Source organism: Triturus cristatus, chromosome 12 (assembly GCF_964204655.1).
Source record: "Triturus cristatus chromosome 12, aTriCri1.1, whole genome shotgun sequence".
Classification (NCBI taxonomy): domain Eukaryota; kingdom Metazoa; phylum Chordata; class Amphibia; order Caudata; family Salamandridae; genus Triturus; species Triturus cristatus.
In genome coordinates this window covers 659,657,461-659,682,794 of record NC_140595.1, presented here as the reverse complement: position 1 = coordinate 659,682,794, position 25,334 = coordinate 659,657,461, and the positions used below count along the sequence as shown (strand labels likewise).

General features: G+C 40.9%; 14 non-coding genes across 14 annotated transcripts; 8 read left to right on the top strand and 6 right to left on the bottom strand.

Annotated features, from left to right (window-relative positions):
* Positions 1 to 1,260: 1,260 nt before the first annotated feature.
* On the top strand, positions 1,261 to 1,355 carry TRNAI-UAU (transfer RNA isoleucine (anticodon UAU)). Its single transcript has 2 exons — positions 1,261 to 1,298; positions 1,320 to 1,355. It is a non-coding gene; the product is annotated as a tRNA-Ile (tRNA).
* Positions 1,356 to 3,669: 2,314 nt separating this feature from the next.
* Positions 3,670 to 3,764, top strand: TRNAI-UAU (transfer RNA isoleucine (anticodon UAU)). The gene is made up of 2 exons: positions 3,670 to 3,707; positions 3,729 to 3,764. It is a non-coding gene; the product is annotated as a tRNA-Ile (tRNA).
* A 1,835-nt stretch (positions 3,765 to 5,599) lies between these two features.
* On the bottom strand, positions 5,600 to 5,681 carry TRNAS-GCU (transfer RNA serine (anticodon GCU)). Its single transcript has one exon. It is a non-coding gene; the product is annotated as a tRNA-Ser (tRNA).
* A 412-nt stretch (positions 5,682 to 6,093) lies between these two features.
* TRNAI-UAU (transfer RNA isoleucine (anticodon UAU)) lies at positions 6,094 to 6,188 on the top strand. The gene is made up of 2 exons: positions 6,094 to 6,131; positions 6,153 to 6,188. It is a non-coding gene; the product is annotated as a tRNA-Ile (tRNA).
* A 4,259-nt stretch (positions 6,189 to 10,447) lies between these two features.
* Positions 10,448 to 10,529, bottom strand: TRNAS-GCU (transfer RNA serine (anticodon GCU)). Its single transcript has one exon. It is a non-coding gene; the product is annotated as a tRNA-Ser (tRNA).
* A 412-nt stretch (positions 10,530 to 10,941) lies between these two features.
* Positions 10,942 to 11,036, top strand: TRNAI-UAU (transfer RNA isoleucine (anticodon UAU)). Its single transcript has 2 exons — positions 10,942 to 10,979; positions 11,001 to 11,036. It is a non-coding gene; the product is annotated as a tRNA-Ile (tRNA).
* A 1,835-nt stretch (positions 11,037 to 12,871) lies between these two features.
* On the bottom strand, positions 12,872 to 12,953 carry TRNAS-GCU (transfer RNA serine (anticodon GCU)). Its single transcript has one exon. It is a non-coding gene; the product is annotated as a tRNA-Ser (tRNA).
* A 2,342-nt stretch (positions 12,954 to 15,295) lies between these two features.
* Positions 15,296 to 15,377, bottom strand: TRNAS-GCU (transfer RNA serine (anticodon GCU)). Its single transcript has one exon. It is a non-coding gene; the product is annotated as a tRNA-Ser (tRNA).
* Positions 15,378 to 15,789: 412 nt separating this feature from the next.
* TRNAI-UAU (transfer RNA isoleucine (anticodon UAU)) lies at positions 15,790 to 15,884 on the top strand. Its single transcript has 2 exons — positions 15,790 to 15,827; positions 15,849 to 15,884. It is a non-coding gene; the product is annotated as a tRNA-Ile (tRNA).
* A 1,820-nt stretch (positions 15,885 to 17,704) lies between these two features.
* On the bottom strand, positions 17,705 to 17,786 carry TRNAS-GCU (transfer RNA serine (anticodon GCU)). Its single transcript has one exon. It is a non-coding gene; the product is annotated as a tRNA-Ser (tRNA).
* A 412-nt stretch (positions 17,787 to 18,198) lies between these two features.
* TRNAI-UAU (transfer RNA isoleucine (anticodon UAU)) lies at positions 18,199 to 18,293 on the top strand. The gene is made up of 2 exons: positions 18,199 to 18,236; positions 18,258 to 18,293. It is a non-coding gene; the product is annotated as a tRNA-Ile (tRNA).
* A 2,315-nt stretch (positions 18,294 to 20,608) lies between these two features.
* Positions 20,609 to 20,703, top strand: TRNAI-UAU (transfer RNA isoleucine (anticodon UAU)). Its single transcript has 2 exons — positions 20,609 to 20,646; positions 20,668 to 20,703. It is a non-coding gene; the product is annotated as a tRNA-Ile (tRNA).
* A 1,821-nt stretch (positions 20,704 to 22,524) lies between these two features.
* On the bottom strand, positions 22,525 to 22,606 carry TRNAS-GCU (transfer RNA serine (anticodon GCU)). Its single transcript has one exon. It is a non-coding gene; the product is annotated as a tRNA-Ser (tRNA).
* A 412-nt stretch (positions 22,607 to 23,018) lies between these two features.
* On the top strand, positions 23,019 to 23,113 carry TRNAI-UAU (transfer RNA isoleucine (anticodon UAU)). The gene is made up of 2 exons: positions 23,019 to 23,056; positions 23,078 to 23,113. It is a non-coding gene; the product is annotated as a tRNA-Ile (tRNA).
* The last annotated feature ends 2,221 nt before the right edge of the window (positions 23,114 to 25,334 follow it).

Here is a 25,334-nt window from a genome sequence, read left to right as displayed (position 1 = left end):
ATATGAAAGCAGGAAAGGGAAGCTTGGCAATAAGCAATCCTAAAGCAAGGTGTGACTCCAGGGAAGAATGACTTGAAAACAACATACAGAAAGACTCATGTAAAAAGGCCCTGATGAGGCTTGAACTCATGACCCCTGGTTTACAAGACCAGTGCTCTGCCACTGAGCTACAAGGCCAGTCTGCACGCAGGATGTAAATTGCAACATGTATTCTTACTGAGGTATGAATATATCTATGATTTTGAGACTCTATATGGAAACGTAGTTGCATATGAATGTCCACGTGCGCGCACACATTGAAGACCATGCTTAAGGCACTTTTTTTGGAAGTATGAAAAACTACATTTTCATATGAGAAAATAAGAGTTTTCGCATTCAAGACCATACCGATAGCTCTAGTTAGTATGTCTGCAATCAGTGACATATAGAGAACCCACTTATTAGAAGTGATCTGTCTCTGTGGGGCAGACATATGTTAACAGTCATTCATTTGAGAATGCCTAAACTTTAGGAGTAAGAGCTGCTTTCTTATCAATCTATTTATCCAAACTGGTTAATAAGCCAGGAGTGAGTGAAAGGCAATCCTCTGGAAACTCCATGAAAGATCTAATTTCTATTACGCACAAAATACTTCACTTTATTTGACATATTTGTTAAAATGGAACAGTCAGATGATCCCATCTAGCGGATCCTGGCTCTGTCTTGAAAGAGAGTGTAATTATACTACAAGAAATGCTGGCCATCAAAAGAGACTCTGATGGCTTTCCGACGAAGGTGGGATTCGAACCCACGCGTGCAGAGCACAATGGATTAGCAGTCCATCGCCTTAACCACTCAGCCACCTCGTCTGCCCTACAGCCCCATCTGAAACCTTGCTTCACAAAAGGTACTGAAGTGTCAATATACTGTACCTAAAAAAGAAAAAAACAGCTGAGGCAAGATCTCACATTCCACGTCTTCCCCCAATCAGGGACCTACATTTCATTTTTGGGAAATTCTTACTATGTGCTAATTACAAATATTCATAAGATTCCCCGAGACTTTGTCAGAACTGTCAAGATATAATTCTATGGGGTTTTCAATAGACAGAGCATATGTTATAGGACAATTATAGAATCTATTCCGTTTGGACTGTATTTTTAATAGTCATGATAACATGCTAGCATGTGAGTCGATCTTGCACAGTGAATGATGGAGCAGTGTCTGTCATCTACTTGGTCAGCTGTAGATGGCTCACCTGGGGAGATGTGAAAAGAGAGAGCTCCAGTGGTGCAATCGGTTAGCGCGCGGTACTTATACAGCAGTACTTGCACTGAGCCATGCCGAGGTTGTGAGTTCGAGCCTCACCTGGAGCAGCCGTGTTGTTTTTCATAAACCATTTCACAAAAAGTAAAGTTTAAACTCAGAGTATGGACGGCCCTTGCTAGAGAGTCTTTACTTCTTATAGGATCTACGTGTCCTACTCCTCTGGGTGCCAAATATCACATATCCTCCGCGATGCTCAGTTTAAACATTCCATGATGTGCCATCTTGCATTTCATGCAAACACCACATCAGTGCATTTAAAAATACATTTGTAGAATAATAAATATGATGAAAACAGTGTTCTCACATGATAACCATAAACTGAAGAGCTGCAAAAAATGCTGTATCAGCTACTTACAATAAAAGGTGACTCGAAAAAACTAGCAAAAGAAGAGCATCATCATATTAAAGGTTCTATTCACCATCTTGAGTTGCACCATAGCAGCTTATGGTGCTTTTCTGCTCAGAGTGTGCCTCCAATCCCACATTCATTTTTAATTTCTTTGCAGTTTAAAAAACAACAATTACTGCTCGAAGTTCACTTTTCAAAACCATTCAACCTATTAAATGTATTTCTCTAACCTATGAATGTGGTCCATGTTCACTTTTCCTCATCTTCATCTCGATACTCCTTTCCCAGAAACCAGGTTCACTTCTTCATTCAACCCACCCATCCAAAGTCATCAAATCTTTGAAGCAAGTCTGCCTATTCTCCCTTTCTCTCTATGTACAAGATACCTTGTATCATTTGAATGGACAGCAGGAGAGAAGGATATTTATGGTGAGTGGGGGTGGGGTTTTGAGGAGTAACCTCATTTGCCTAAGAGCCGGGGTATCTGGGAAAAAAAGTATTTTATTGGGGAAGACTTTCACATCTCCTTGGTGAAATTTGTAGGGCCTTATAACATCCTTTCTGTGGATGCAGATTCAGTCGGAACAGAGGTCCTAGTCCTCGCTCTGCCTTTCAAAGGAACTGTAAATATGCATGGCTTATTTGCTTTGCCCGGCAGGGTGAGAATGACGTTTGTCAGGCGTTCGTCAGGCGATCGGAAGGGGTGAGGCAATCATTTATAATTCAATGATCTTCATGATATTTTCTTGATAATATGAAAGCAGGAAAGGGAAGCTTGGCAATAAGCAATCCTAAAGCAAGGTGTGACTCCAGGGAAGAATGACTTGAAAACAACATACAGAAAGACTCATGTAAAAAGGCCCTGATGAGGCTTGAACTCATGACCCCTGGTTTACAAGACCAGTGCTCTGCCACTGAGCTACAAGGCCAGTCTGCACGCAGGATGTAAATTGCAACATGTATTCTTACTGAGGTATGAATATATCTATGATTTTGAGACTCTATATGGAAACGTAGTTGCATATGAATGTCCACGTGCGCGCACACATTGAAGACCATGCTTAAGGCACTTTTTTTGGAAGTATGAAAAACTACATTTTCATATGAGAAAATAAGAGTTTTCGCATTCAAGACCATACCGATAGCTCTAGTTAGTATGTCTGCAATCAGTGACATATAGAGAACCCACTTATTAGAAGTGATCTGTCTCTGTGGGGCAGACATATGTTAACAGTCATTCATTTGAGAATGCCTAAACTTTAGGAGTAAGAGCTGCTTTCTTATCAATCTATTTATCCAAACTGGTTAATAAGCCAGGAGTGAGTGAAAGGCAATCCTCTGGAAACTCCATGAAAGATCTAATTTCTATTACGCACAAAATACTTCACTTTATTTGACATATTTGTTAAAATGGAACAGTCAGATGATCCCATCTAGCGGATCCTGGCTCTGTCTTGAAAGAGAGTGTAATTATACTACAAGAAATGCTGGCCATCAAAAGAGACTCTGATGGCTTTCCGACGAAGGTGGGATTCGAACCCACGCGTGCAGAGCACAATGGATTAGCAGTCCATCGCCTTAACCACTCAGCCACCTCGTCTGCCCTACAGCCCCATCTGAAACCTTGCTTCACAAAAGGTACTGAAGTGTCAATATACTGTACCTAAAAAAGAAAAAAACAGCTGAGGCAAGATCTCACATTCCACGTCTTCCCCCAATCAGGGACCTACATTTCATTTTTGGGAAATTCTTACTATGTGCTAATTACAAATATTCATAAGATTCCCCGAGACTTTGTCAGAACTGTCAAGATATAATTCTATGGGGTTTTCAATAGACAGAGCATATGTTATAGGACAATTATAGAATCTATTCCGTTTGGACTGTATTTTTAATAGTCATGATAACATGCTAGCATGTGAGTCGATCTTGCACAGTGAATGATGGAGCAGTGTCTGTCATCTACTTGGTCAGCTGTAGATGGCTCACCTGGGGAGATGTGAAAAGAGAGAGCTCCAGTGGTGCAATCGGTTAGCGCGCGGTACTTATACAGCAGTACTTGCACTGAGCCATGCCGAGGTTGTGAGTTCGAGCCTCACCTGGAGCAGCCGTGTTGTTTTTCATAAACCATTTCACAAAAAGTAAAGTTTAAACTCAGAGTATGGACGGCCCTTGCTAGAGAGTCTTTACTTCTTATAGGATCTACGTGTCCTACTCCTCTGGGTGCCAAATATCACATATCCTCCGCGATGCTCAGTTTAAACATTCCATGATGTGCCATCTTGCATTTCATGCAAACACCACATCAGTGCATTTAAAAATACATTTGTAGAATAATAAATATGATGAAAACAGTGTTCTCACATGATAACCATAAACTGAAGAGCTGCAAAAAATGCTGTATCAGCTACTTACAATAAAAGGTGACTCGAAAAAACTAGCAAAAGAAGAGCATCATCATATTAAAGGTTCTATTCACCATCTTGAGTTGCACCATAGCAGCTTATGGTGCTTTTCTGCTCAGAGTGTGCCTCCAATCCCACATTCATTTTTAATTTCTTTGCAGTTTAAAAAACAACAATTACTGCTCGAAGTTCACTTTTCAAAACCATTCAACCTATTAAATGTATTTCTCTAACCTATGAATGTGGTCCATGTTCACTTTTCCTCATCTTCATCTCGATACTCCTTTCCCAGAAACCAGGTTCACTTCTTCATTCAACCCACCCATCCAAAGTCACCAAATCTTTGAAGCAAGTCTGCCTATTCTCCCTTTCTCTCTATGTACAAGATACCTTGTATCATTTGAATGGACAGCAGGAGAGAAGGATATTTATGGTGAGTGGGGGTGGGGTTTTGAGGAGTAACCTCATTTGCCTAAGAGCCGGGGTATCTGGGAAAAAAAGTATTTTATGGGGGAAGACTTTCACATCTCCTTGGTGAAATTTGTAGGGCCTTATAACATCCTTTCTGTGGATGCAGATTCAGTCGGAACAGAGGTCCTAGTCCTCGCTCTGCCTTTCAAAGGAACTGTAAATATGCATGGCTTATTTGGCTTTGCCCGGCAGGGCTTGCCCGCCAGGGTGAGAATGGCGTTTGTCAGGCGTTCGTCAGGCGATCGGAAGGGGTGAGGCAATAATTTATAATTCAATGATCTTCATGATATTTTCTTGATAATATGAAAGCAGGAAAGGGAAGCTTGGCAATAAGCAATCCTAAAGCAAGGTGTGACTCCAGGGAAGAATGACTTGAAAACAACATACAGAAAGACTCATGTAAAAAGGCCCTGATGAGGCTTGAACTCATGACCCCTGGATTACAAGACCAGTGCTCTGCCACTGAGCTACAAGGCCAGTCTGCAAGCAGGATGTAAATTGCAACATGTATTCTTACTGAGGTATGAATATATCTATGATTTTGAGACTCTGTATGGAAACGTAGTTGCATATGAATGTCCACGTGCGCGCACACATTGAAGACCATGCTTAAGGCACTTTTTTTGGAAGTATGAAAAACTACATTTTCATATGAGAAAATAAGAGTTTTCGCATTCAAGACCATACCGATAGCTCTAGTTAGTATGTCTGCAATCAGTGACATATAGAGAACCCACTTATTAGAAGTGATCTGTCTCTGTGGGGCAGACATATGTTAACAGTCATTCATTTGAGAATGCCTAAACTTTAGGAGTAAGAGCTGCTTTCTTATCAATCTATTTATCCAAACTGGTTAATAAGCCAGGAGTGAGTGAAAGGCAATCCTCTGGAAACTCCATGAAAGATCTAATTTCTATTACGCACAAAATACTTCACTTTATTTGACATATTTGTTAAAATGGAACAGTCAGATGATCCCATCTAGCGGATCCTGGCTCTGTCTTGAAAGAGAGTGTAATTATACTACAAGAAATGCTGGCCATCAAAAGAGACTCTGATGGCTTTCCGACGAAGGTGGGATTCGAACCCACGCGTGCAGAGCACAATGGATTAGCAGTCCATCGCCTTAACCACTCGGCCACCTCGTCTGCCCTACAGCCCCATCTGAAACCTTGCTTCACAAAAGGTACTGAAGTGTCAATATACTGTACCTAAAAAAGAAAAAAACAGCTGAGGCAAGATCTCACATTCCACGTCTTCCCCCAATCAGGGACCTACATTTCATTTTTGGGAAATTCTTACTATGTGCTAATTACAAATATTCATAAGATTCCCCGAGACTTTGTCAGAACTGTCAAGATATAATTCTATGGGGTTTTGAATAGACAGAGCATATGTTATAGGACAATTATAGAATCTATTCCGTTTGGACTGTATTTTTAATAGTCATGATAACATGCTAGCATGTGAGTCGATCTTGCACAGTGAATGATGGAGCAGTGTCTGTCATCTACTTGGTCAGCTGTAGATGGCTCACCTGGGGAGATGTGAAAAGAGAGAGCTCCAGTGGTGCAATCGGTTAGCGCGCGGTACTTATACAGCAGTACTTGCACTGAGCCATGCCGAGGTTGTGAGTTCGAGCCTCACCTGGAGCAGCCGTGTTGTTTTTCATAAACCATTTCACAAAAAGTAAAGTTTAAACTCAGAGTATGGACGGCCCTTGCTAGAGAGTCTTTACTTCTTATAGGATCTACGTGTCCTACTCCTCTGGGTGCCAAATATCACATATCCTCCGCGATGCTCAGTTTAAACATTCCATGATGTGCCATCTTGCATTTCATGCAAACACCACATCAGTGCATTTAAAAATACATTTGTAGAATAATAAATATGATGAAAACAGTGTTCTCACATGATAACCATAAACTGAAGAGCTGCAAAAAATGCTGTATCAGCTACTTACAATAAAAGGTGACTCGAAAAAACTAGCAAAAGAAGAGCATCATCATATTAAAGGTTCTATTCACCATCTTGAGTTGCACCATAGCAGCTTATGGTGCTTTTCTGCTCAGAGTGTGCCTCCAATCCCACATTCATTTTTAATTTCTTTGCAGTTTAAAAAACAACAATTACTGCTCGAAGTTCACTTTTCAAAACCATTCAACCTATTAAATGTATTTCTCTAACCTATGAATGTGGTCCATGTTCACTTTTCCTCATCTTCATCTCGATACTCCTTTCCCAGAAACCAGGTTCACTTCTTCATTCAACCCACCCATCCAAAGTCACCAAATCTTTGAAGCAAGTCTGCCTATTCTCCCTTTCTCTCTATGTACAAGATACCTTGTATCATTTGAATGGACAGCAGGAGAGAAGGATATTTATGGTGAGTGGGGGTGGGGTTTTGAGGAGTAACCTCATTTGCCTAAGAGCCGGGGTATCTGGGAAAAAAAGTATTTTATGGGGGAAGACTTTCACATCTCCTTGGTGAAATTTGTAGGGCCTTATAACATCCTTTCTGTGGATGCAGATTCAGTCGGAACAGAGGTCCTAGTCCTCGCTCTGCCTTTCAAAGGAACTGTAAATATGCATGGCTTATTTGGCTTTGCCCGGCAGGGCTTGCCCGGCAGGGTGAGAATTGCGTTTGTCAGGCGTTCGTCAGGCGATCGGAAGGGGTGAGGCAATAATTTATAATTCAATGATCTTCATGATATTTTCTTGATAATATGAAAGCAGGAAAGGGAAGCTTGGCAATAAGCAATCCTAAAGCAAGGTGTGACTCCAGGGAAGAATGACTTGAAAACAACATACAGAAAGACTCATGTAAAAAGGCCCTGATGAGGCTTGAACTCATGACCCCTGGTTTACAAGACCAGTGCTCTGCCACTGAGCTACAAGGCCAGTCTGCACGCAAGATGTAAATTGCAACATGTATTCTTACTGAGGTATGAATATATCTATGATTTTGAGACTCTGTATGGAAACGTAGTTGCATATGAATGTCCACGTGCGCGCACACATTGAAGACCATGCTTAAGGCACTTTTTTTGGAAGTATGAAAAACTACATTTTCATATGAGAAAATAAGAGTTTTCGCATTCAAGACCATACCGATAGCTCTAGTTAGTATGTCTGCAATCAGTGACATATAGAGAACCCACTTATTAGAAGTGATCTGTCTCTGTGGGGCAGACATATGTTAACAGTCATTCATTTGAGACGGCCTAAACTTTAGGAGTAAGAGCTGCTTTCTTATCAATCTATTTATCCAAACTGGTTAATAAGCCAGGAGTGAGTGAAAGGCAATCCTCTGGAAACTCCATGAAAGATCTAATTTCTATTACGCACAAAATACTTCACTTTATTTGACATATTTGTTAAAATGGAACAGTCAGATGATCCCATCTAGCGGATCCTGGCTCTGTCTTGAAAGAGAGTGTAATTATACTACAAGAAATGCTGGCCATCAAAAGCGACTCTGATTGCTTTCCGACGAAGGTGGGATTCAAACCCACGCGTGCAGAGCACAAAGGATTAGCAGTCCTTCGCCTTAACCACTCGGCCACCTCGTCTGCCCTACAGCCCCATCTGAAACCTGGCTTCACAAAAGGTACTGAAGTGTCAATATACTGTACCTAAAAAAGAAAAAAACAGCTGAGGCAAGATCTCACATTCCACGTCTTCCCCCAATCAGGGACCTACATTTCATTTTTGGGAAATTCTTACTATGTGCTAATTACAAATATTCATAAGATTCCCCTAGACTTTGTCAGAACTGTCAAGATATAATTCTATGGGGTTTTGAATAGACAGAGCATATGTTATAGGACAATTATAGAATCTATTCCGTTTGGACTGTATTTTTAATAGTCATGATAACATGCTAGCATGTGAGTCGATCTTGCACAGTGAATGATGGAGCAGTGTCTGTCATCTACTTGGTCAGCTGTAGATGGCTCACCTGGGGAGATGTGAAAAAAGAGAACTCCAGTGGCGCAATCGGTTAGCGCGCGGTACTTATACAGCAGTACTTGCACTGAGCCATGCCGAGGTTGTGAGTTCGAGCCTCACCTGTAGCAGCTGTGTTGATTTTCATAAACCATTTCACAAAAAGTAAAGTTTAAACTCAGAGTATGGACGGCCCTTGCTAGAGAGTCTTTACTTCTTATAGGATCTACGTGTCCTACTCCTCTGGGTGCCAAATATCACATATCCTCCGCGATGCTCAGTTTAAACATTCCATGATGTGCCATCTTGCATTTCATGCAAACACCACATCAGTGCATTTAAAAATACATTTGTAGAATAATAAATATGATGAAAACAGTGTTCTCACATGATAACCATAAACTGAAGAGCTGCAAAAAATGCTGTATCAGCTACTTACAATAAAAGGTGACTCGAAAAAACTAGCAAAAGAAGAGCATCATCATATTAAAGGTTCTATTCACCATCTTGAGTTGCACCATAGCAGCTTATGGTGCTTTTCTGCTCAGAGTGTGCCTCCAATCCCACATTCATTTTTAATTTCTTTGCAGTTTAAAAAACAACAATTACTGCTCGAAGTTCACTTTTCAAAACCATTCAACCTATTAAATGTATTTCTCTAACCTATGAATGTGGTCCATGTTCACTTTTCCTCATCTTCATCTCGATACTCCTTTCCCAGAAACCAGGTTCACTTCTTCATTCAACCCACCCATCCAAAGTCACCAAATCTTTGAAGCAAGTCTGCCTATTCTCCCTTTCTCTCTATGTACAAGATACCTTGTATCATTTGAATGGACAGCAGGAGAGAAGGATATTTATGGTGAGTGGGGGTGGGGTTTTGAGGAGTAACCTCATTTGCCTAAGAGCCGGGGTACATGGGAAAAAAAGTATTTTATGGGGGAAGACTTTCACATCTCCTTGGTGAAATTTGTAGGGCCTTATAACATCCTTTCTGTGGATGCAGATTCAGTCGGAACAGAGGTCCTAGTCCTCGCTCTGCCTTTCAAAGGAACTGTAAATATGCATGGCTTATTTGGCTTTGCCCGGCAGGGCTTGCCCGGCAGGGTGAGAATGGCGTTTGTCAGGCGTTCGTCAGGCGATCGGAAGGGGTGAGGCAATAATTTATAATTCAATGATCTTCATGATATTTTCTTGATAATATGAAAGCAGGAAAGGGAAGCTTGGCAATAAGCAATCCTAAAGCAAGGTGTGACTCCAGGGAAGAATGACTTGAAAACAACATACAGAAAGACTCATGTAAAAAGGCCCTGATGAGGCTTGAACTCATGACCCCTGGTTTACAAGACCAGTGCTCTGCCACTGAGCTACAAGGACAGTCTGCACGCAGGATGTAAATTGCAACATGTATTCTTACTGAGGTATGAATATATCTATGATTTTGAGACTCTATATGGAAACGTAGTTGCATATGAATGTCCACGTGCGCGCACACATTGAAGACCATGCTTCAGGCACTTTTTTTGGAAGTATGAAAAACTACATTTTCATATGAGAAAATAAGAGTTTTCGCATTCAAGACCATACCGATAGCTCTAGTTAGTATGTCTGCAATCAGTGACATATAGAGAACCCACTTATTAGAAGTGATCTGTCTCTGTGGGGCAGACATATGTTAACAGTCATTCATTTGAGAATGCCTAAACTTTAGGAGTAAGAGCTGCTTTCTTATCAATCTATTTATCCAAACTGGTTAATAAGCCAGGAGTGAGTGAAAGGCAATCCTCTGGAAACTCCATGAAAGATCTAATTTCTATTACGCACAAAATACTTCACTTTATTTGACATATTTGTTAAAATGGAACAGTCAGATGATCCCATCTAGCGGATCCTGGCTCTGTCTTGAAAGAGAGTGTAATTATACTACAGGAAATGCTGGCCATCAAAAGAGACTCTGATGGCTTTCCGACGAAGGTGGGATTCGAACCCACGCGTGCAGAGCACAATGGATCAGCAGTCCATCGCCTTAACCACTCGGCCACCTCGTCTGCCCTACAGCCCCATCTGAAACCTTGCTTCACAAAAGGTACTGAAGTGTCAATATACTGTACCTAAAAAAGAAAAAAACAGCTGAGGCAAGATCTCACATTCCACGTCTTCCCCCAATCAGGGACCTACATTTCATTTTTGGGAAATTCTTACTATGTGCTAATTACAAATATTCATAAGATTCCCCGAGACTTTGTCAGAACTGTCAAGATATAATTCGATGGGGTTTTGAATAGACAGAGCATATGTTATAGGACAATTATAGAATCTATTCCGTTTGGACTGTATTTTTAATAGTCATGATAACATGCTAGCATGTGAGTCGATCTTGCACAGTGAATGATGGAGCAGTGTCTGTCATCTACTTGGTCAGCTGTAGATGGCTCACCTGGGGAGATGTGAAAAGAGAGAGCTCCAGTGGCGCAATCGGTTAGCGCGCGGTACTTATACAGCAGTACTTGCACTGAGCCATGCCGAGGTTGTGAGTTCGAGCCTCACCTGGAGCAGCTGTGTTGTTTTTCATAAACCATTTCACAAAAAGTAAAGTTTAAACTCAGAGTATGGACGGCCCTTGCTAGAGAGTCTTTACTTCTTATAGGATCTACGTGTCCTACTCCTCTGGGTGCCAAATATCACATATCCTCCGCGATGCTCAGTTTAAACATTCCATGATGTGCCATCTTGCATTTCATGCAAACACCACATCAGTGCATTTAAAAATACATTTGTAGAATAATAAATATGATGAAAACAGTGTTCTCACATGATAACCATAAACTGAAGAGCTGCAAAAAATGCTGTATCAGCTACTTACAATAAAAGGTGACTCGAAAAAACTAGCAAAAGAAGAGCATCATCATATTAAAGGTTCTATTCACCATCTTGAGTTGCACCATAGCAGCTTATGGTGCTTTTCTGCTCAGAGTGTGCCTCCAATCCCACATTCATTTTTAATTTCTTTGCAGTTTAAAAAACAACAATTACTGCTCGAAGTTCACTTTTCAAAACCATTCAACCTATTAAATGTATTTCTCTAACCTATGAATGTGGTCCATGTTCACTTTTCCTCATCTTCATCTCGATACTCCTTTCCCAGAAACCAGGTTCACTTCTTCATTCAACCCACCCATCCAAAGTCACCAAATCTTTGAAGCAAGTCTGCCTATTCTCCCTTTCTCTCTATGTACAAGATACCTTGTATCATTTGAATGGACAGCAGGAGAGAAGGATATTTATGGTGAGTGGGGGTGGGGTTTTGAGGAGTAACCTCATTTGCCTAAGAGCCGGGGTATCTGGGAAAAAAAGTATTTTATGGGGGAAGACTTTCACATCTCCTTGGTGAAATTTGTAGGGCCTTATAACATCCTTTCTGTGGATGCAGATTCAGTCGGAACAGAGGTCCTAGTCCTCGCTCTGCCTTTCAAAGGAACTGTAAATATGCATGGCTTATTTGGCTTTGCCCGGCAGGGCTTGCCCGGCAGGGTGAGAATGGCGTTTGTCAGGCGTTCGTCAGGCGATCGGAAGGGGTGAGGCAATAATTTATAATTCAATGATCTTCATGATATTTTCTTGATAATATGAAAGCAGGAAAGGGAAGCTTGGCAATAAGCAATCCTAAAGCAAGGTGTGACTCCAGGGAAGAATGACTTGAAAACAACATACAGAAAGACTCATGTAAAAAGGCCCTGATGAGGCTTGAACTCATGACCCCTGGTTTACAAGACCAGTGCTCTGCCACTGAGCTACAAGGCCAGTCTGCACGCAGGATGTAAATTGCAACATGTATTCTTACTGAGGTATGAATATATCTATGATTTTGAGACTCTGTATGGAAACGTAGTTGCATATGAATGTCCACGTGCGCGCAAACATTGAAGACCATGCTTAAGGCACTTTTTTTGGAAGTATGAAAAACTACATTTTCATATGAGAAAATAAGAGTTTTCGCATTCAAGACCATACCGATAGCTCTAGTTAGTATGTCTGCAATCAGTGACATATAGAGAACCCACTTATTAGAAGTGATCTGTCTCTGTGGGGCAGACATATGTTAACAGTCATTCATTTGAGAATGCCTAAACTTTAGGAGTAAGAGCTGCTTTCTTATCAATCTATTTATCCAAACTGGTTAATAAGCCAGGAGTGAGTGAAAGGCAATCCTCTGGAAACTCCATGAAAGATCTAATTTCTATTACGCACAAAATACTTCACTTTATTTGACATATTTGTTAAAATGGAACAGTCAGATGATCCCATCTAGCGGATCCTGGCTCTGTCTTGAAAGAGAGTGTAATTATACTACAAGAAATGCTGGCCATCAAAAGAGACTCTGATGGCTTTCCGACGAAGGTGGGATTCGAACCCACGCGTGCAGAGCACAATGGATTAGCAGTCCATCGCCTTAACCACTCGGCCACCTCGTCTGCCCTACAGCCCCATCTGAAACCTTGCTTCACAAAAGGTACTGAAGTGTCAATATACTGTACCTAAAAAAGAAAAAAACAGCTGAGGCAAGATCTCACATTCCACGTCTTCCCCCAATCAGGGACCTACATTTCATTTTTGGGAAATTCTTACTATGTGCTAATTACAAATATTCATAAGATTCCCCGAGACTTTGTCAGAACTGTCAAGATATAATTCTATGGGGTTTTGAATAGACAGAGCATATGTTATAGGACAATTATAGAATCTATTCCGTTTGGACTGTATTTTTAATAGTCATGATAACATGCTAGCATGTGAGTCGATCTTGCACAGTGAATGATGGAGCAGTGTCTGTCATCTACTTGGTCAGCTGTAGATGGCTCACCTGGGGAGATGTGAAAAGAGAGAGCTCCAGTGGTGCAATCAGTTAGCGCGCGGTACTTATACAGCAGTACTTGCACTGAGCCATGCCGAGGTTGTGAGTTCGAGCCTCACCTGGAGCAGCCGTGTTGTTTTTCATAAACCATTTCACAAAAAGTAAAGTTTAAACTCAGAGTATGGACGGCCCTTGCTAGAGAGTCTTTACTTCTTATAGGATCTACGTGTCCTACTCCTCTGGGTGCCAAATATCACATATCCTCCGCGATGCTCAGTTTAAACATTCCATGATGTGCCATCTTGCATTTCATGCAAACACCACATCAGTGCATTTAAAAATACATTTGTAGAATAATAAATATGATGAAAACAGTGTTCTCACATGATAACCATAAACTGAAGAGCTGCAAAAAATGCTGTATCAGCTACTTACAATAAAAGGTGACTCGAAAAAACTAGCAAAAGAAGAGCATCATCATATTAAAGGTTCTATTCACCATCTTGAGTTGCACCATAGCAGCTTATGGTGCTTTTCTGCTCAGAGTGTGCCTCCAATCCCACATTCATTTTTAATTTCTTTGCAGTTTAAAAAACAACAATTACTGCTCGAAGTTCACTTTTCAAAACCATTCAACCTATTAAATGTATTTCTCTAACCTATGAATGTGGTCCATGTTCACTTTTCCTCATCTTCATCTCGATACTCCTTTCCCAGAAACCAGGTTCACTTCTTCATTCAACCCACCCATCCAAGGTCACCAAATCTTTGAAGCAAGTCTGCCTATTCTCCCTTTCTCTCTATGTACAAGATACCTTGTATCATTTGAATGGACAGCAGGAGAGAAGGATATTTATGGTGAGTGGGGGTGGGGTTTTGAGGAGTAACCTCATTTGCCTAAGAGCCGGGGTATCTGGGAAAAAAAGTATTTTATGGGGGAAGACTTTCACATCTCCTTGGTGAAATTTGTAGGGCCTTATAACATCCTTTCTGTGGATGCAGATTCAGTCGGAACAGAGGTCCTAGTCCTCGCTCTGCCTTTCAAAGGAACTGTAAATATGCATGGCTTATTTGGCTTTGCCCGGCAGGGCTTGCCCGGCAGGGTGAGAATTGCGTTTGTCAGGCGTTCGTCAGGCGATCGGAAGGGGTGAGGCAATAATTTATAATTCAATGATCTTCATGATATTTTCTTGATAATATGAAAGCAGGAAAGGGAAGCTTGGCAATAAGCAATCCTAAAGCAAGGTGTGACTCCAGGGAAGAATGACTTGAAAACAACATACAGAAAGACTCATGTAAAAAGGCCCTGATGAGGCTTGAACTCATGACCCCTGGTTTACAAGACCAGTGCTCTGCCACTGAGCTACAAGGCCAGTCGGCACGCAGGATGTAAATTGCAACATGTATTCTTACTGAGGTATGAATATATCTATGATTTTGAGACTCTGTATGGAAACGTAGTTGCATATGAATGTCCACGTGCGCGCACACATTGAAGACCATGCTTAAGGCACTTTTTTTGGAAGTATGAAAAACTACATTTTCATATGAGAAAATAAGAGTTTTCACATTCAAGACCATACCGATAGCTCTAGTTAGTATGTCTGCAATCAGTGACATATAGAGAACCCACTTATTAGAAGTGATCTGTCTCTGTGGGGCAGACATATGTTAACAGTCATTCATTTGAGACGGCCTAAACTTTAGGAGTAAGAGCTGCTTTCTTATCAATCTATTTATCCAAACTGGTTAATAAGCCAGGAGTGAGTGAAAGGCAATCCTCTGGAAACTCCATGAAAGATCTAATTTCTATTACGCACAAAATACTTCACTTTATTTGACATATTTGTTAAAATGGAACAGTCAGATGATCCCATCTAGCGGATCCTGGCTCTGTCTTGAAAGAGAGTGTAATTATACTACAAGAAATGCTGGCCATCAAAAGAGACTCTGATGGCTTTCCGACGAAGGTGGGATTCGAACCCACGCGTGCAGAGCACAATGGATTAGCAGTCCATCGCCTTAACCACTCGGCCACCTCGTCTGCCCTACAGCCCCATCTGAAACCTTGCTTCACAAAAGGTACTGAAGTGTCAATATACTGTACCTAAAAAAGAAAAAAACAGCTGAGGCAAGATCTCACATTCCACGTCTTCCCCCAATCAGGGACCTACATTTCATTTTTGGGAAATTCTTACTATGTGCTAATTACAAATATTCATAAGATTCCCCTAGACTTTGTCAGAACTGTCAAGATATAATTCTATGGGGTTTTGAATAGACAGAGCATATGTTATAGGACAATTATAGAATCTATTCCGTTTGGACTGTATTTTTAATAGTCATGATAACATGCTAGCATGTGAGTCGATCTTGCACAGTGAATGATGGAGCAGTGTCTGTCATCTACTTGGTCAGCTGTAGATGGCTCACCTGGGGAGATGTGAAAAGAGAGAGCTCCAGTGGCGCAATCGGTTAGCGCGCGGTACTTATACAGCAGTACTTGCACTGAGCCATGCCGAGGTTGTGAGTTCGAGCCTCACCTGGAGCAGCCGTGTTGTTTTTCATAAACCATTTCACAAAAAGTAAAGTTTAAACTCAGAGTATGGACGGCCCTTGCTAGAGAGTCTTTACTTTTTTTAGGATCTACGTGTCCTACTCCTCTGGGTGCCAAATATCACATATCCTCCGCGATGCTCAGTTTAAACATTCCATGATGTGCCATCTTGCATTTCATGCAAACACCACATCAGTGCATTTAAAAATACATTTGTAGAATAATAAATATGATGAAAACAGTGTTCTCACATGATAACCATAAACTGAAGAGCTGCAAAAAATGCTGTATCAGCTACTTACAATAAAAGGTGACTCGAAAAAACTAGCAAAAGAAGAGCATCATCATATTAAAGGTTCTATTCACCATCTTGAGTTGCACCATAGCAGCTTATGGTGCTTTTCTGCTCAGAGTGTGCCTCCAATCCCACATTCATTTTTAATTTCTTTGCAGTTTAAAAAACAACAATTACTGCTCGAAGTTCACTTTTCAAAACCATTCAACCTATTAAATGTATTTCTCTAACCTATGAATGTGGTCCATGTTCACTTTTCCTCATCTTCATCTCGATACTCCTTTCCCAGAAACCAGGTTCACTTCTTCATTCAACCCACCCATCCAAAGTCATCAAATCTTTGAAGCAAGTCTGCCTATTCTCCCTTTCTCTCTATGTACAAGATACCTTGTATCATTTGAATGGACAGCAGGAGAGAAGGATATTTATGGTGAGTGGGGGTGGGGTTTTGAGGAATAACCTCATTTGCCTAAGAGCCGGGGTATCTGGGAAAAAAAGTATTTTATTGGGGAAGACTTTCACATCTCCTTGGTGAAATTTGTAGGGCCTTATAACATCCTTTCTGTGGATGCAGATTCAGTCGGAACAGAGGTCCTAGTCCTCGCTCTGCCTTTCAAAGGAACTGTAAATATGCATGGCTTATTTGCTTTGCCCGGCAGGGTGAGAATGACGTTTGTCAGGCGTTCGTCAGGCGATCAGAAGGGGTGAGGCAATCATTTATAATTCAATGATCTTCATGATATTTTCTTGATAATATGAAAGCAGGAAAGGGAAGCTTGGCAATAAGCAATCCTAAAGCAAGGTGTGACTCCAGGGAAGAATGACTTGAAAACAACATACAGAAAGACTCATGTAAAAAGGCCCTGATGAGGCTTGAACTCATGACCCCTGGTTTACAAGACCAGTGCTCTGCCACTGAGCTACAAGGCCAGTCTGCACGCAGGATGTAAATTGCAACATGTATTCTTACTGAGGTATGAATATATCTATGATTTTGAGACTCTGTATGGAAACGTAGTTGCATATGAATGTCCACGTGCGCGCACACATTGAAGACCATGCTTAAGGCACTTTTTTTGGAAGTATGAAAAACTACATTTTCATATGAGAAAATAAGAGTTTTCGCATTCAAGACCATACCGATAGCTCTAGTTAGTATGTCTGCAATCAGTGACATATAGAGAACCCACTTATTAGAAGTGATCTGTCTCTGTGGGGCAGACATATGTTAACAGTCATTCATTTGAGACGGCCTAAACTTTAGGAGTAAGAGCTGCTTTCTTATCAATCTATTTATCCAAACTGGTTAATAAGCCAGGAGTGAGTGAAAGGCAATCCTCTGGAAACTCCATGAAAGATCTAATTTCTATTACGCACAAAATACTTCACTTTATTTGACATATTTGTTAAAATGGAACAGTCAGATGATCTCATCTAGCGGATCCTGGCTCTGTCTTGAAAGAGAGTGTAATTATACTACAAGAAATGCTGGCCATCAAAAGAGACTCTGATGGCTTTCCGACGAAGGTGGGATTCGAACCCACGCGTGCAGAGCACAATGGATTAGCAGTCCATCGCCTTAACCACTCGGCCACCTCGTCTGCCCTACAGCCCCATCTGAAACCTTGCTTCACAAAAGGTACTGAAGTGTCAATATACTGTACCTAAAAAAGAAAAAAACAGCTGAGGCAAGATCTCACATTCCACGTCTTCCCCCAATCAGGGACCTACATTTCATTTTTGGGAAATTCTTACTATGTGCTAATTACAAATATTCATAAGATTCCCCTAGACTTTGTCAGAACTGTCAAGATATAATTCTATGGGGTTTTGAATAGACAGAGCATATGTTATAGGACAATTATAGAATCTATTCCGTTTGGACTGTATTTTTAATAGTCATGATAACATGCTAGCATGTGAGTCGATCTTGCACAGTGAATGATGGAGCAGTGTCTGTCATCTACTTGGTCAGCTGTAGATGGCTCACCTGGGGAGATGTGAAAAGAGAGAGCTCCAGTGGCGCAATCGGTTAGCGCGCAGTACTTATACAGCAGTACTTGCACTGAGCCATGCCGAGGTTGTGAGTTCGAGCCTCACCTGGAGCAGCTGTGTTGTTTTTCATAAACCATTTCACAAAAAGTAAAGTTTAAACTCAGAGTATGGACGGCCCTTGCTAGAGAGTCTTTACTTCTTATAGGATCTACGTGTCCTACTCCTCTGGGTGCCAAATATCACATATCCTCCGCGATGCTCAGTTTAAACATTCCATGATGTGCCATCTTGCATTTCATGCAAACACCACATCAGTGCATTTAAAAATACATTTGTAGAATAATAAATATGATGAAAACAGTGTTCTCACATGATAACCATAAACTGAAGAGCTGCAAAAAATGCTGTATCAGCTACTTACAATAAAAGGTGACTCGAAAAAACTAGCAAAAGAAGAGCATCATCATATTAAAGGTTCTATTCACCATCTTGAGTTGCACCATAGCAGCTTATGGTGCTTTTCTGCTCAGAGTGTGCCTCCAATCCCACATTCATTTTTAATTTCTTTGCAGTTTAAAAAACAACAATTACTGCTCGAAGTTCACTTTTCAAAACCATTCAACCTATTAAATGTATTTCTCTAACCTATGAATGTGGTCCATGTTCACTTTTCCTCATCTTCATCTCGATACTCCTTTCCCAGAAACCAGGTTCACTTCTTCATTCAACCCACCCATCCAAAGTCATCAAATCTTTGAAGCAAGTCTGCCTATTCTCCCTTTCTCTCTATGTACAAGATACCTTGTATCATTTGAATGGACAGCAGGAGAGAAGGATATTTATGGTGAGTGGGGGTGGGGTTTTGAGGAGTAACCTCATTTGCCTAAGAGCCGGGGTATCTGGGAAAAAAAGTATTTTATTGGGGAAGACTTTCACATCTCCTTGGTGAAATTTGTAGGGCCTTATAACATCCTTTCCGTGGATGCAGATTCAGTCGGAACAGAGGTCCTAGTCCTCGCTCTGCCTTTCAAAGGAACTGTAAATATGCATGGCTTATTTGGCTTTGCCCGGCAGGGTGAGAATGACGTTTGTCAGGCGTTCGTCAGACGATCGGAAGGGGTGAGGCAATCATTTATAATTCAATGATCTTCATGATATTTTCTTGATAATATGAAAGCAGGAAAGGGAAGCTTGGCAATAAGCAATCCTAAAGCAAGGTGTGACTCCAGGGAAGAATGACTTGAAAACAACATACAGAAAGACTCATGTAAAAAGGCCCTGATGAGGCTTGAACTCATGACCCCTGGTTTACAAGACCAGTGCTCTGCCACTGAGCTACAAGGCCAGTCTGCACGCAGGATGTAAATTGCAACATGTATTCTTACTGAGGTATGAATATATCTATGATTTTGAGACTCTATATGGAAACGTAGTTGCATATGAATGTCCACGTGCGCGCACACATTGAAGACCATGCTTAAGGCACTTTTTTTGGAAGTATGAAAAACTACATTTTCATATGAGAAAATAAGAGTTTTCGCATTCAAGACCATACCGATAGCTCTAGTTAGTATGTCTGCAATCAGTGACATATAGAGAACCCACTTATTAGAAGTGATCTGTCTCTGTGGGGCAGACATATGTTAACAGTCATTCATTTGAGAATGCCTAAACTTTAGGAGTAAGAGCTGCTTTCTTATCAATCTATTTATCCAAACTGGTTAATAAGCCAGGAGTGAGTGAAAGGCAATCCTCTGGAAACTCCATGAAAGATCTAATTTCTATTACGCACAAAATACTTCACTTTATTTGACATATTTGTTAAAATGGAACAGTCAGATGATCCCATCTAGCGGATCCTGGCTCTGTCTTGAAAGAGAGTGTAATTATACTACAAGAAATGCTGGCCATCAAAAGAGACTCTGATGGCTTTCCGACGAAGGTGGGATTCGAACCCACGCGTGCAGAGGACAATGGATTAGCAGTCCATCGCCTTAACCACTCAGCCACCTCATCTGCCCTACAGCCCCATCTGAAACCTTGCTTCACAAAAGGTACTGAAGTGTCAATATACTGTACCTAAAAAAGAAAAAAACAGCTGAGGCAAGATCTCACATTCCACGTCTTCCCCCAATCAGGGACCTACATTTCATTTTTGGGAAATTCTTACTATGTGCTAATTACAAATATTCATAAGATTCCCCGAGACTTTGTCAGAACTGTCAAGATATAATTCTATGGGGTTTTGAATAGACAGAGCATATGTTATAGGACAATTATAGAATCTATTCCGTTTGGACTGTATTTTTAATAGTCATGATAACATGCTAGCATGTGAGTCGATCTTGCACAGTGAATGATGGAGCAGTGTCTGTCATCTACTTGGTCAGCTGTAGATGGCTCACCTGGGGAGATGTGAAAAGAGAGAGCTCCAGTGGTGCAATCGGTTAGCGCGCGGTACTTATACAGCAGTACTTGCACTGAGCCATGCCGAGGTTGTGAGTTCGAGCCTCACCTGGAGCAGCCGTGTTGTTTTTCATAAACCATTTCACAAAAAGTAAAGTTTAAACTCAGAGTATGGACGGCCCTTGCTAGAGAGTCTTTACTTCTTATAGGATCTACGTGTCCTACTCCTCTGGGTGCCAAATATCACATATCCTCCGCGATGCTCAGTTTAAACATTCCATGATGTGCCATCTTGCATTTCATGCAAACACCACATCAGTGCATTTAAAAATACATTTGTAGAATAATAAATATGATGAAAACAGTGTTCTCACATGATAACCATAAACTGAAGAGCTGCAAAAAATGCTGTATCAGCTACTTACAATAAAAGGTGACTCGAAAAAACTAGCAAAAGAAGAGCATCATCATATTAAAGGTTCTATTCACCATCTTGAGTTGCACCATAGCAGCTTATGGTGCTTTTCTGCTCAGAGTGTGCCTCCAATCCCACATTCATTTTTAATTTCTTTGCAGTTTAAAAAACAACAATTACTGCTCGAAGTTCACTTTTCAAAACCATTCAACCTATTAAATGTATTTCTCTAACCTATGAATGTGGTCCATGTTCACTTTTCCTCATCTTCATCTCGATACTCCTTTCCCAGAAACCAGGTTCACTTCTTCATTCAACCCACCCATCCAAAGTCACCAAATCTTTGAAGCAAGTCTGCCTATTCTCCCTTTCTCTCTATGTACAAGATACCTTGTATCATTTGAATGGACAGCAGGAGAGAAGGATATTTATGGTGAGTGGGGGTGGGGTTTTGAGGAGTAACCTCATTTGCCTAAGAGCCGGGGTATCTGGGAAAAAAAGTATTTTATGGGGGAAGACTTTCACATCTCCTTGGTGAAATTTGTAGGGCCTTATAACATCCTTTCTGTGGATGCAGATTCAGTCGGAACAGAGGTCCTAGTCCTTGCTCTGCCTTTCAAAGGAACTGTAAATATGCATGGCTTATTTGGCTTTGCCCGGCAGGGTGAGAATGGCGTTTGTCAGGCGTTCGTCAGGCGATCGGAAGGGGTGAGGCAATAATTTATAATTCAATGATCTTCATGATATTTTCTTGATAATATGAAAGCAGGAAAGGGAAGCTTGGCAATAAGCAATCCTAAAGCAAGGTGTGACTCCAGGGAAGAATGACTTGAAAACAACATACAGAAAGACTCATGTAAAAAGGCCCTGATGAGGCTTGAACTCATGACCCCTGGTTTACAAGACCAGTGCTCTGCCACTGAGCTACAAGGCCAGTCTGCACGCAGGATGTAAATTGCAACATGTATTCTTACTGAGGTATGAATATATCTATGATTTTGAGACTCTGTATGGAAACGTAGTTGCATATGAATGTCCACGTGCGCGCACACATTGAAGACCATGCTTAAGGCACTTTTTTTGGAAGTATGAAAAACTACATTTTCATATGAGAAAATAAGAGTTTTCGCATTCAAGACCATACCGATAGCTCTAGTTAGTATGTCTGCAATCAGTGACATATAGAGAACCCACTTATTAGAAGTGATCTGTCTCTGTGGGGCAGACATATGTTAACAGTCATTCATTTGAGACGGCCTAAACTTTAGGAGTAAGAGCTGCTTTCTTATCAATCTATTTATCCAAACTGGTTAATAAGCCAGGAGTGAGTGAAAGGCAATCCTCTGGAAACTCCATGAAAGATCTAATTTCTATTACGCACAAAATACTTCACTTTATTTGACATATTTGTTAAAATGGAACAGTCAGATGATCCCATCTAGCGGATCCTGGCTCTGTCTTGAAAGAGAGTGTAATTATACTACAAGAAATGCTGGCCATCAAAAGAGACTCTGATGGCTTTCCGACGAAGGTGGGATTCGAACCCACGCGTGCAGAGCACAATGGATTAGCAGTCCATCGCCTTAACCACTCGGCCACCTCGTCTGCCCTACAGCCCCATCTGAAACCTTGCTTCACAAAAGGTACTGAAGTGTCAATATACTGTACCTAAAAAAGAAAAAAACAGCTGAGGCAAGATCTCACATTCCACGTCTTCCCCCAATCAGGGACCTACATTTCATTTTTGGGAAATTCTTACTATGTGCTAATTACAAATATTCATAAGATTCCCCTAGACTTTGTCAGAACTGTCAAGATATAATTCTATGGGGTTTTGAATAGACAGAGCATATGTTATAGGACAATTATAGAATCTATTCCGTTTGGACTGTATTTTTAATAGTCATGATAACATGCTAGCATGTGAGTCGATCTTGCACAGTGAATGATGGAGCAGTGTCTGTCATCTACTTGGTCAGCTGTAGATGGCTCACCTGGGGAGATGTGAAAAGAGAGAGCTCCAGTGGCGCAATCGGTTAGCGCGCGGTACTTATACAGCAGTACTTGCACTGAGCCATGCCGAGGTTGTGAGTTCGAGCCTCACCTGGAGCAGCCGTGTTGTTTTTCATAAACCATTTCACAAAAAGTAAAGTTTAAACTCAGAGTATGGACGGCCCTTGCTAGAGAGTCTTTACTTCTTATAGGATCTACGTGTCCTACTCCTCTGGGTGCCAAATATCACATATCCTCCGCGATGCTCAGTTTAAACATTCCATGATGTGCCATCTTGCATTTCATGCAAACACCACATCAGTGCATTTAAAAATACATTTGTAGAATAATAAATATGATGAAAACAGTGTTCTCACATGATAACCATAAACTGAAGAGCTGCAAAAAATGCTGTATCAGCTACTTACAATAAAAGGTGACTCGAAAAAACTAGCAAAAGAAGAGCATCATCATATTAAAGGTTCTATTCACCATCTTGAGTTGCACCATAGCAGCTTATGGTGCTTTTCTGCTCAGAGTGTGCCTCCAATCCCACATTCATTTTTAATTTCTTTGCAGTTTAAAAAACAACAATTACTGCTCGAAGTTCACTTTTCAAAACCATTCAACCTATTAAATGTATTTCTCTAACCTATGAATGTGGTCCATGTTCACTTTTCCTCATCTTCATCTCGATACTCCTTTCCCAGAAACCAGGTTCACTTCTTCATTCAACCCACCCATCCAAAGTCATCAAATCTTTGAAGCAAGTCTGCCTATTCTCCCTTTCTCTCTATGTACAAGATACCTTGTATCATTTGAATGGACAGCAGGAGAGAAGGATATTTATGGTGAGTGGGGGTGGGGTTTTGAGGAGTAACCTCATTTGCCTAAGAGCCGGGGTATCTGGGAAAAAAAGTATTTTATTGGGGAAGACTTTCACATCTCCTTGGTGAAATTTGTAGGGCCTTATAACATCCTTTCTGTGGATGCAGATTCAGTCGGAACAGAGGTCCTAGTCCTCGCTCTGCCTTTCAAAGGAACTGTAAATATGCATGGCTTATTTGCTTTGCCCGGCAGGGTGAGAATGACGTTTGTCAGGCGTTCGTCAGGCGATCGGAAGGGGTGAGGCAATCATTTATAATTCAATGATCTTCATGATATTTTCTTGATAATATGAAAGCAGGAAAGGGAAGCTTGGCAATAAGCAATCCTAAAGCAAGGTGTGACTCCAGGGAAGAATGACTTGAAAACAACATACAGAAAGACTCATGTAAAAAGGCCCTGATGAGGCTTGAACTCATGACCCCTGGTTTACAAGACCAGTGCTCTGCCACTGAGCTACAAGGCCAGTCTGCACGCAGGATGTAAATTGCAACATGTATTCTTACTGTGGTATGAATATATCTATGATTTTGAGACTCTATATGGAAACGTAGTTGCATATGAATGTCCACGTGCGCGCACACATTGAAGACCATGCTTAAGGCACTTTTTTTGGAAGTATGAAAAACTACATTTTCATATGAGAAAATAAGAGTTTTTGCATTCAAGACCATACCGATAGCTCTAGTTAGTATGTCTGCAATCAGTGACATATAGAGAACCCACTTATTAGAAGTGATCTGTCTCTGTGGGGCAGACATATGTTAACAGTCATTCATTTGAGAATGCCTAAACTTTAGGAGTAAGAGCTGCTTTCTTATCAATCTATTTATCCAAACTGGTTAATAAGCCAGGAGTGAGTGAAAGGCAATCCTCTGGAAACTCCATGAAAGATCTAATTTCTATTACGCACAAAATACTTCACTTTATTTGACATATTTGTTAAAATGGAACAGTCAGATGATCCCATCTAGCGGATCCTGGCTCTGTCTTGAAAGAGAGTGTAATTATACTACAAGAAATGCTGGCCATCAAAAGAGACTCTGATGGCTTTCCGACGAAGGTGGGATTCGAACCCACGCGTGCAGAGCACAATGGATTAGCAGTCCATCGCCTTAACCACTCAGCCACCTCGTCTGCCCTACAGCCCCATCTGAAACCTTGCTTCACAAAAGGTACTGAAGTGTCAATATACTGTACCTAAAAAAGAAAAAAACAGCTGAGGCAAGATCTCACATTCCACGTCTTCCCCCAATCAGGGACCTACATTTCATTTTTGGGAAATTCTTACTATGTGCTAATTACAAATATTCATAAGATTCCCCGAGACTTTGTCAGAACTGTCAAGATATAATTCTATGGGGTTTTCAATAGACAGAGCATATGTTATAGGACAATTATAGAATCTATTCCGTTTGGACTGTATTTTTAATAGTCATGATAACATGCTAGCATG